The 10,639-nt window shown below is 30.9% G+C and overlaps 1 long non-coding RNA gene across 1 annotated transcript; it reads left to right on the top strand.

The window, feature by feature from the left end:
* Positions 1–2,368: 2,368 nt before the first annotated feature.
* LOC126705841 (uncharacterized) lies at positions 2,369–4,163 on the top strand. Its single transcript, XR_007648439.1, has 3 exons — positions 2,369–3,461; positions 3,625–3,738; positions 3,905–4,163. It is a non-coding gene; the product is annotated as an uncharacterized LOC126705841 (long non-coding RNA).
* Positions 4,164–10,639: the final 6,476 nt, after the last annotated feature.

Genomic DNA, 10,639 nt, shown 5'->3' on the forward strand with positions numbered 1-10,639 from the left:
AAAGTGCAGTGAGGCTCATGAATAACAAAAAGTGCAGTTAGCTGAATAGTTATTTTACTATTCAGCTTATTTTTGTTACTATTCATGGGTCTCACTGCACTTTTTGTTACTATTCATAGGTCTCATTATACTATTTCAACTAACTTTTACCTTTATTTACAGTACTTTCAATAAAAAGTTTTCAGTTTCAACAAAATAAGTGAATCCTAAACAGACTCTTAGTGTGTGTTTGGAAAAAATTATTTTTGCCTACTTATTTACTATTCAGCTTATTCTTGCTACTATCTATAGGTCCCACTGCACTTTTTGGTACTATTCATGGGTCTCATTGTACTATTTCAACTAACTTTTACCTTTATCTACAGTAAGTGTTTGTTTGAGATCTGCTTATTTTGCTAAAACTAAAAATTTTTTGCTAAAAGTACTTTACATAAAAGTAAAAATTTGTTGAAATAATACAGTGAGACCCATGAATAGTAACAAAAAGTGCAGTGATGTCATAAATAATAGGAAAAATAAGCTAAATAGTAAAATAAGCTGATTTTTTAATCTGATGCCAAACTCACACTTAATATTTACAAATATCTTTTTTTTATTATTTATTTTATATATATATATATATATATATATAAGATAGAGTATCTACTCTACTCTAATATAAGTATTTACATGTGTGAAACTCCTTCCTAAAGACTTGAATCCCGGCCCTTACCCCTCATACCCCACAAGTACTTATACTTATGAAATGACTATTACACCAAATGTGTGCAATGATCTTTCAAATATCTTAATCAAACTAATTTCTTATATGTTTAATAATTCAAACTAGCATTAATAACACCACGGTCACTTATCTTTCATGCGCGAATATGCTATGTTAGAGTAGTTACGTGCGTGTGGGGTACACCATATACCATGTCTCGTACTGCATATCCCACTCAAAGTGGGTTTTGTCCACTTGTGGGTCAGACGCCTAGGCCAATGATGTTTCACAAAAATCCTCATATCAGAAAGTATTTTTTGTTGCAGGGTTGGTGCTCTTATGGTATTCGGCCAAGTTCCTTAGTCCAAGTAAAGAAACTAGAATGTTCTATGTTGCAACGGTAATGATAGCACTGGGTAAATCTGGTCGAGACCCACCTCTAAGCGCTTTTTTTGCTGATCAGTTCATTGAGAAAAAAAATCCCAACATAGAAGAGCAGGAAAAAATAGATAGTCGTGCAAATGTTTGGTGGCGGATTGCCTGGTTTTCTGGAGTCAGCATTGCTTTCTTTTGCCTTTCATACCAAAATACTACATGGGAAAAAATCTTCCTAGTTTCTGCCCTGGTGATGGGAGCAAATCTTTTGCTATTCTTGTTTGGCTTCACCTTTTACTACCGCAAAACACCAGAAAGGAGCCCCGTTGGAATTATTGTAAGAGTTTTCAAGGCAGCTATATAAAAACGGCATCTCAACTACCCTCGTACAGAAGAAGGGTTTCACTGGAAAAACCATACACCAAGTCGGTTCTACAAGAACCATATTGGTCAAACATGTTTGTTGCCAAGAGTTCTATTTCTCGGGTAGAGTATAATTCAATATAACGCATTTAGAATTATTTTTTTTTTAATGCATACTAAAATTAGTTAGTACAAGTTTTATTGATACTACCGCGCAATCTTGGAACGATGGTCACTCCCAAGTATAAGTGTTTGTGGAATGTTGAGAGGGGGTAAGAGTTAGAGTTCAAGTTACCAAAAGAAAACTTTATACACATATACATTTATATTAAACTATAGTAAAATTTCTATATTGTATCAAAAAAGTTTATATTAATAAATGTTTATAAATTAATCTAGCAATGAATGTGAAGGGTGAGTTTAAATAACCTAATAAATGAATATTTGAATTACCTATTTGTTGTTAATGACACATTAGTTATGAGGATAGTAAAATTTACAATTTGAAAAATGCTAGAACTACAAACTATTTTACAAGCTATTGATGTAGTTAATGGTTATAAGTAACTGAAAAGTGATGTAAATAGTGGACACAAATAAAAACTAGTAAAAATTTTTCACAATAACAGTTTGTAAATATAGCATTATCTGAAGGATTTTGTTAACAAATACCCTAAGAGTAGTAGTTAAGATGCTTTTTATACTTTAATAAACAATATTTTTATACATTTTTCTAAAAATAAAGTCAAAATTGTACACAAGTATCTAAAAAATCACACAATTAACCACAAATAATTTGCGCATATAACCCAAAGAATCAATAACATGTATATTTTATTTTCTAAAAAGTGTGTATTATAACTCATAATTAAACATTTATTAACCTTTAACTTGTGCCCCAAGGGATATGTTAATAGTACCTTAAATTTATAGTGTCTTTCTCGTGACTCTTTGTATACACTACAGGTGGTTAGACAAAGCTGCAATAATTGATGAACAAACACCCTCTATCAGTCTAGAAGTACAAGAGGATCGTGGGCAGCTTTGCACGGTTGAACAAGTGAGGGAGGTAAAAGGCCTTTTCACGTTGATACCTATTTGGATAACCTTTTTCGGCTATAGTTTGTTAGTAGCTACAGGAAGCACTTTCTTTTTAGAACAAAGTAGCAACATGGATTTTTACATTGGCAATAATGTTCAGGTTCCTATATCTAGTTTTGTTGTACTCCAGTCCTTTATAAGCTTCATAATACCATTCTTGTTTTGGTCGAAAAAAGCAAGACAACAAAGTGTTACACGGATCAGAATTGGTGTTGGTATGGTTTGTTCTATACTAAGTTGCATTGCAGCTCGGCGGGTGGAGGTCCATAGACTAAATTTAATAGAGAGAATTGATCCTAGTGATCCCACTCAGATTATCTCTATGAGTGTCCTCTGGTTAGTTCCACAATTTTCTTTGTTAGGACTAATGGAAGGACTTGCCAGTGACGGTCTTCAGGAATTCTTCTATAACCACGTCGCTACATCAATGAGGAGTTACGGCCCACCATTCAGTGATTGTGTATTAGGTTTTGGAAATTTCATCAGCATTGCTTTAGTTTTACTTTTTAAAAGCTGGTTCAAGGATACCATAAACACGAGTCATCTAGACAGGTATTATCTGGCTTTAGCAATATTGAATTTCGTGTTCCTTTGCATTTATGCGTAGTATGCTTCATCGTGGTACTTCAACATGGAAAGTGCATCGAATGATATGGAATTAGAAGACATCGTGCTAGATGGCAATGATGACATAACTGAATTCCACCCAACTGGGAGCCTCTCTTCCTCCGGATGGAGGAGAAAAGTGGCTACAGTAGTCACTGCCACTCGCTTCTACCGTCGCTTAATGAAAATGGTTCTCAGTCAATCACCCACAGATATAGACTCCCCTGAATTTGTGGAGGGCCTCCCTTTGATTAGGGAAGTCCTCGATGATGAGCCAAAGCACCACGAAGACTAAATTTGGATGGACTGAGAGGTAAATATGATAAATTCATGTGTGAATTCTATGCAACCCCAACACCCAAAAAAAAAGTTTTGAGTTTGTATAATACTGTACCTTGCATGTTCTAGTATCTTCTGCTCTTGAATTTTTATTGTTCACATTAAACGTGTCACTAGAAAGAGTTTAATTTGAATAGGTGTTGCAAAATCAGATTGAATTCTCCTTCAAATCGGTTTAGAGGAATCATCTCCAACCCACTCTGTGATAATTCATAAAAGCATCCATTCATATTAAGCAACCATGTAAATAGGTTTGCAAGAATATTCATCTCTAATCACAAGTCTTTTTCTTTTAATTTATATTCTATATTTCCCCTTCTTTTTTACAATGTGTTATTATTAACATGATGTTACTTCATTGAGCACTCTTTGATTTGCGTATGTAATTGTTACTATTGTTTTACTGTGTACATGCAGATTTGGTTAAGGCATTTCCTGATGAGCACAAGCAGTTTCTTTCTAGTCTGGTTAGGGTGCATATAACCTCTAATCAGCGCTAGTACCATGTTGTAAACTTCATTATTTCAGCGTCCTCTTTCTTTTGTGTCATAGAGCAATATAAAGATATCTCATTGTAAATTGATCTTTAACTCTTGTGAACCCAAGAAAACATGATGAAGATTATAATGTTTATTTATTAAATCGATAAATAAAAGATGACAATGACCGTAGACTAGGTGACCATCTTTCATGAAGAAGTCTAGATGACAATTGATCTTTAAATCTTCACAAGATTTGCTTCATAAACGATGTTCGGTGTTCATTTAACATTTGCTTATGTTGTATTACTTAACCTACCACCATACTTGATTAGGAAATTGCTTTGTGATTTCGTTGAAATAAAATTGTATCATCATCCTTATAATTATGGAATATCATTGAAATCTAGGTATTTGGCATTTCGTGTCCCATAGGAACCGATAAGAATCTAACAATTATGGTAACTGGTAACTGGTAAGTGCTCACCACAGGAAACGTTATGTTGAGGGGCTTAGCCTGATTAGTGATAGTGGTGATGCACTAGAGAAAAACACAGTACTTTTTATGGTGCTTCCCTCAATGAAGATCGTTCGTGTTACCGATATTTTGGCATAATAATTTTTCAATTAAATTTGTTGAAAGTGTTCATAATATGTAAAAATTATGCAATGATACACTAATCTTTTGTAATATCTGAGAATGAATTCTGCAAATATAGCTGCATATGAATTTGTACCAAGTTTTAAATGTTCTGAATCATTATGGAATTTGGTTGGATGAAATTTTGTAGATGCATCTTTGTATTCTAAGTAACCCTGCTAATTTAGGGTTACATTGTATAGTTATGTCATTAGATATTTTCATTAACCCTACTAGTTCATATGAATTTGTACGATGTTTCTTATTCAAATTCTTTAAAAGAGTACTTGTCTTATTACACGTGCTCTCAGAATCTTTTTTTTTTTTTAAATCAAAATTTTCATTTTTCCTAATTCATGATTTAAGCATTTGTCCAGTAGGGTTTATGTGTTAGCTAATCATTGAAATAGTCTGTAATGAAATGTAGGCATTTCGATGATTGGAGAATATATAAATCTCATGCATAAACCTCAAAATGGGATTAATGGAAAGTATTAACAATTAAATATAAAATAATAAAACACTTAGCACGCACTAGAGGTTAGTTTTTAATTTTAATTGTTTGACAATGAAAGTGATGAGTTCGGTAATGATTGTATAACGGAAGTAATCTTAAGTAATTAAAGTGATATTTTTCAAACTACGGATATTCAACATGAAATCGGCCTATAAATCAAATGTAGATAAAGTGTAATTATCCATTTTTTTAATTTAAAAAATTCAAATAATTTTTTTGTAAGGTTGAATTTAATCAACCATCTTGTTGGCTTTATTCCGTGCCAAATTTGCTTGTAATTTAGCAATTAGTAACCCTATGTTTAGGTGGGAATTATGTAAGGGTAGTGCGTGAGATAGTGTGAAGAAATGTTCAAGACTGTGCAATGAAACAGGGACTCGAAGTTGGATCTCACGAGTGGCTCACGGCTAGTAAGCCGCCAGAAGATGCACACGAGTGAAGCATGCAGAGATTCTGAACCGTCATGCCAGCTGTAGCACTACAGGACAAAAAGTCCAGACTGGTCATTTAGTTAGCTCGCAACTTGGACTCGCGACTTAGTCAAGTCGCGAGGCCAAGTCGCCAGTCCACTTTGTTATGGAAAAACTGACTCTGCGACTCAGTCAAGTCGCGAGGCCAAGTCGCCAGTCCACTTTGTTATGGAAAAACTGACTCTTCACATTCCTTTCTTACTCCAGTATAAATACTCCTTATACCCACGAAATATAGAGAGCTTCCAGAGAGAATTTTGAGAGAGAAATCCTAGAGAAAAACAAGATTGACTCATCCACAATTTTTACACAGTGACTCTTCAAATTCCTCAACTCTCACCCTCTCTATTGTTACATTCTTGAGAGGTACATTAGTCAAAACCTTTTCTCATCATACCCATATTGTGAGAAGACTATTTTGGTGCTTGGAAAACAGTTAGGAAAGAACCAATTAATATTGGTTGATGCTATGAGTTATAGCGGAATCCGGTAAGCTAAACATTAAAAGTAGTAATAATAATAATAATAATAATAATAATAATAATAATAATAATAAAATAATAATAATGAACATATTAGACCTACCAAAGTAAGGAATTTGATATAAGGATCTTTCTCCCATTCAAGGGACATGAATCATGGATCTGTAGGGAAATTTTTTTCTTTGGTGCTTATCTTCACTTTTCTTTTTCTTTTTCTGTTGTGCTTATCCTTTCTTCTTCTTTTTTTTATGTAATTTTATCTTTTCTTTTATCATGTGCAGAATGTTTCTTTTCTCAAACAGTTAGTAGGGTTTTTTTTTTTAAAAAAAAATTGGGTTCTTGTATTTATGTCTTTCCTTTTTTAATGTATAAATGAAGTGCAATTAGTACACAATTTTTTAATTAAAAAATGTGTTATTTATTGTTTTATTTAATAGGGACATAACTGTAAATTTATACCAACTCAATTTCTGCCCTCTCATTTTTCTTCTCAACTAAACAAATAAGGTTATGTTTGATAACAGTTTTTGTTTTGTATTTTCAAAAACTTGTTTTTAGGAATATAAAGAAAAAACAATTTTCTTGTATTTTTTAAATCAAAAACATGTTTGCTTAGCTGAAATTAAAAAGTTCTTTTTTGAAGAAAAAAATAAAAAAAAATACTAAAATATGTTGTTACTAGGATTTGAATTCTAGTGCTAACTCATTAAATGAGACAGATTCATTAAATTAAATGCGTGTTTTCATTGATTTTTGAAAATTAGAAATTGAAAACAGTTTTTTGTATGTTTTCAATTTCCTTCACAAATTGAGTTTTGAAAACAGTTTTTGTTTTCTGTCCATTTTGAATTGCCAAACAAGTTTTTTAGTCTCAAAAATAGAAAATTGTTTTTGGAAACAAAAAATAAGGGGAAAAAACAGTTTCCAAACATACCCTAAGTTTCTCATCTCTCCACTTTTCTATCCTTTCAACCAAACATATATGAGAGAAAACTAAATTTTTTCTATCCTCTCACTTTCTATCCCTCTCCCAATTTCTATCCTTCAAATTTTCTACCCTCCAACCAACAAAGCCCAAGTCTTCATTTGAGATTTCATAAAGAAATGGAATGGAATAGAATGATCATAAAAGAATGAAAATAAATGGAATGGAATGTAAATGTATTTTAGAAAATTTTTATTAAAATAAAAAAATACATTGTTGTCTTTTTATCAAAATGTATATTTTTGTCTAAAATAGGGTAGAGACTTATGAGAGCATTCACATCAATGGTGTTAAAAAATTTATCTTTTAGCATCTCAAAAACCTAATTTATTTATTTTAACACTCCATTTGACAATGAAAAATTTTGGCTACAAACTTAATTGTAACTAATGGCTACAACTTCATTCAATACCTTTTTATTAGATGTGAATTTTGATAAATTCACTATTAGATTACATTTTCTTCTTATAATCTCCATGCTTGCAAAATTTCTAGAAGATCAAAAATCAATAACTATATCATCAATTAAATGTTGGATTTGGCTTACCTCTAGTAGTTTTTCAAATGAACATTTAAGTTAGTTTCTTTTTGAGATAAAATGATGTGATAGTGAGTTTTAATCTCTACCAAATGTTTAGTTAATGGGTAATATGGCAATTCCTTATTAAAACAAAAGGAGATATTTAGTTAAAAAACTACTAGAGGTTAAATGTTTAAATTTCAAGTTGTTGTAGTCTAAAATTATGCATAAAAAATCAACGTATGGATTGAATAGCAAATAACATTTGATTAACATGAAATTTGACATGTGTGTTATGAACATAAAGAACAAGCAAACATAACTTATTAGAGAGACAAAGAAAAGTGAAAAAAAATAAAAGGCCGTAGTGTGAGCAGCAAGTGACAGAGGGCAAAGACATCTAAGACATACACACAAAAAAAGGAAAAGTAAAATTAATGAAAATGAAAAACTTAAATAAAAAAATTATTTAAAAAAAAAAAAAAAAGGAATAGCACGTGTAGATAGTTGGCGTCCAAATTTTCTCTTATTTTTCTTGCTCCACTCTATACTCTACCAATAAACATCTACAACATATCCACCTGTTGATATTGTATATTTTCCAATATTTTGTTGGTAAAAAGAAAAGAATAAAATTCTTTATAATTTGATCTAGTGGCGGCTCCAAAAATATTTTTTAGGGGGTCATTTAGAAAGTTAAATTTAAAAAAAAAATTAATAAAAAGAAAACTTAAATATATTTAGTTATCAAAAAAAAAAAAAAAAAACAATTGCAAATACATAAAATGTTACAATATCTTTCTATGAGTTTTCATATTTTGAAATCATCATATGATAATTCATTTTCAATCGTAATTATCTATTGTCAATGTGGGTAGATATGACCATTTTATTTTATTGAGTTTGTATAACATTTTTATTTTTATGCAATTGTCACTGTCTATTTGTCATTATTTTTATAAAAATATTTTAAACTAAATGGTAAAACTCATCTCACTTACATGGTAGGAATTAATGACTAACACAACCACACATCCATATATCAATAATACACTAAGTGTCTACTTAACTAATCAAATGCTTGAATCTCTCTCATGAATCTCATCTCATCTCTCTTCTCTATTTAACTATCTCAATATCTCTTATTCTAAGAGTAAAAAGTGAGTATTTGTTAGTTTTGCGTATGTGTATGATATGTGCTTTATTATTATTATTATTTTTTTTTTGTTATAAAGTAATTTGTGTGAATTGTGATATGTATGAATATGTGAATGTATAGTGTAAATATAATATAACTTAATATAATTTAATAATTAGAAAATACAGAGGGTTTGATATATGTATGCGTATTGTTATCATGTTATAATAATTTTTTATTATAAAGTTAGTGATTTGAGGAAAAAAAAATAGTAAAGTTAATATGTGATCAGGGTGTGTAAGATTTAAGTCACGGTGTGCAAAAATATTTTTAATGATAAATTAAACAAGTAAAAAAATATTATGTATGTGTGTGTGTATATATATATATATATATATATATAATATTTTTTTAATAAAAAGTCAGGGGGTTCAAATACATCCAGCGCATGAACGCCCTGAAATACATCTAGCGCAGCCCATGATTTGATCAATGATTTTATTTCAACTTCGAACTTGAGTATTTATATAAGGAGTATGTTGAAGGATGGCCTCAAGACAATTGATACAGAGAATAAAACAAATCCCACAAACGTTGCAAAACAGCAAAAGTTAACAAGTTGGATTTTTTTATTAAAAGTGGATCGATTGCGTAGAAAGTGTTATTTGATTACATTGGAAATTCAGGGCAATCGATGATGACAGGACTGTTTACATAATGAGATTAACATTGTTGCGCACAAGCACACGTCTTTTTTATACTCATTGTAGGGTCTCTTTATTGCATTGTTGCGCATCTGTGATATCTTGGTCATCTTGGGATCTGAAGTGGGAAAAAGGGTGTCTTTGTTTCGAAAAATTTGTCAGGTACTTTCAGAGTAAAGATAAATGATATTCTTTCCTCTCACATTTAAGGAGAATCTTACCATGAATTTATTGAGTGAACTCTCTACAAATGTAAGAGGAGCAAGCACCATTCTCTATACTTCGAGTACCTAAGAATTACTCCTTAGTTACCATATTACCAAATACATACCTACAGAGTTATATATATATATATATATTACATGAACAGTTAAGATTAGGTACTGTTACATTCCAAGAAAAATACAAGTTTCATCTTCAAAACACATCACTGATCATGCGTGTGGAATTTCAGGGAATTGTGGTGACAGGATTATCATATTATGTGATAACTTGGTCCATTAAGAAGGGTCCTGTATTCACATCGGCATTTGACCCACTTTTAGTCGTTTTCTCATTTTCTCTAGACATTTGTATTGGTAAATTCTGCATATTTGGGCAAGTATGTCTATATTCTACAGTAATGTACTGATATGTCCCCTTTTTTTACCCCCATATCTCGGATTGAGATAACGTTAGGGTATTGTACCTGATGTAATAGCAATAAACAATTGATATTAAAAGCAACTTTCAATCTCAACTATTAAATAAATAAATAAAAAATTTAAAAGAAGTAAAAAGTTAAAGTTAAAAATTAAAAAAAAAAAAAAAAATTGCAAAGAAAATGGGGTAATTGCATGGTGCAATTGCATTCCCCCATATCTCTACCACTATAACATGGTCAAACTGCTAATGGAAAAATAAGGACTAGCATGGATTTTATTTTTTAATTTTTTTTTTTTTCATAATCTGAGCCACAAATCTTAACATAAGCTTTTTTTTTTTTTTTAATTAGTAGAATCTTTTTTTTTTTTTTTTTTAGAAACCAACCAAGAAGGCTACTTAATTAAATAACGGAAAATCCGACAAATAACAGTTATAAAGATCCAGAGGAACAGACTCCTTCCAAACCACAAAAGGACAAAATAACCTAGCTCTCTTAGCTAGGACATCTGCTAAAGCGTTACCTTGCCTACACACATGAGAGAAAGAAAAGCTCTGAAATGAGTTTACAAACA

The sequence above is a fragment of the Quercus robur genome, chromosome 11 (genome assembly GCF_932294415.1).
Source record: "Quercus robur chromosome 11, dhQueRobu3.1, whole genome shotgun sequence".
NCBI lineage: Eukaryota > Viridiplantae > Streptophyta > Magnoliopsida > Fagales > Fagaceae > Quercus > Quercus robur.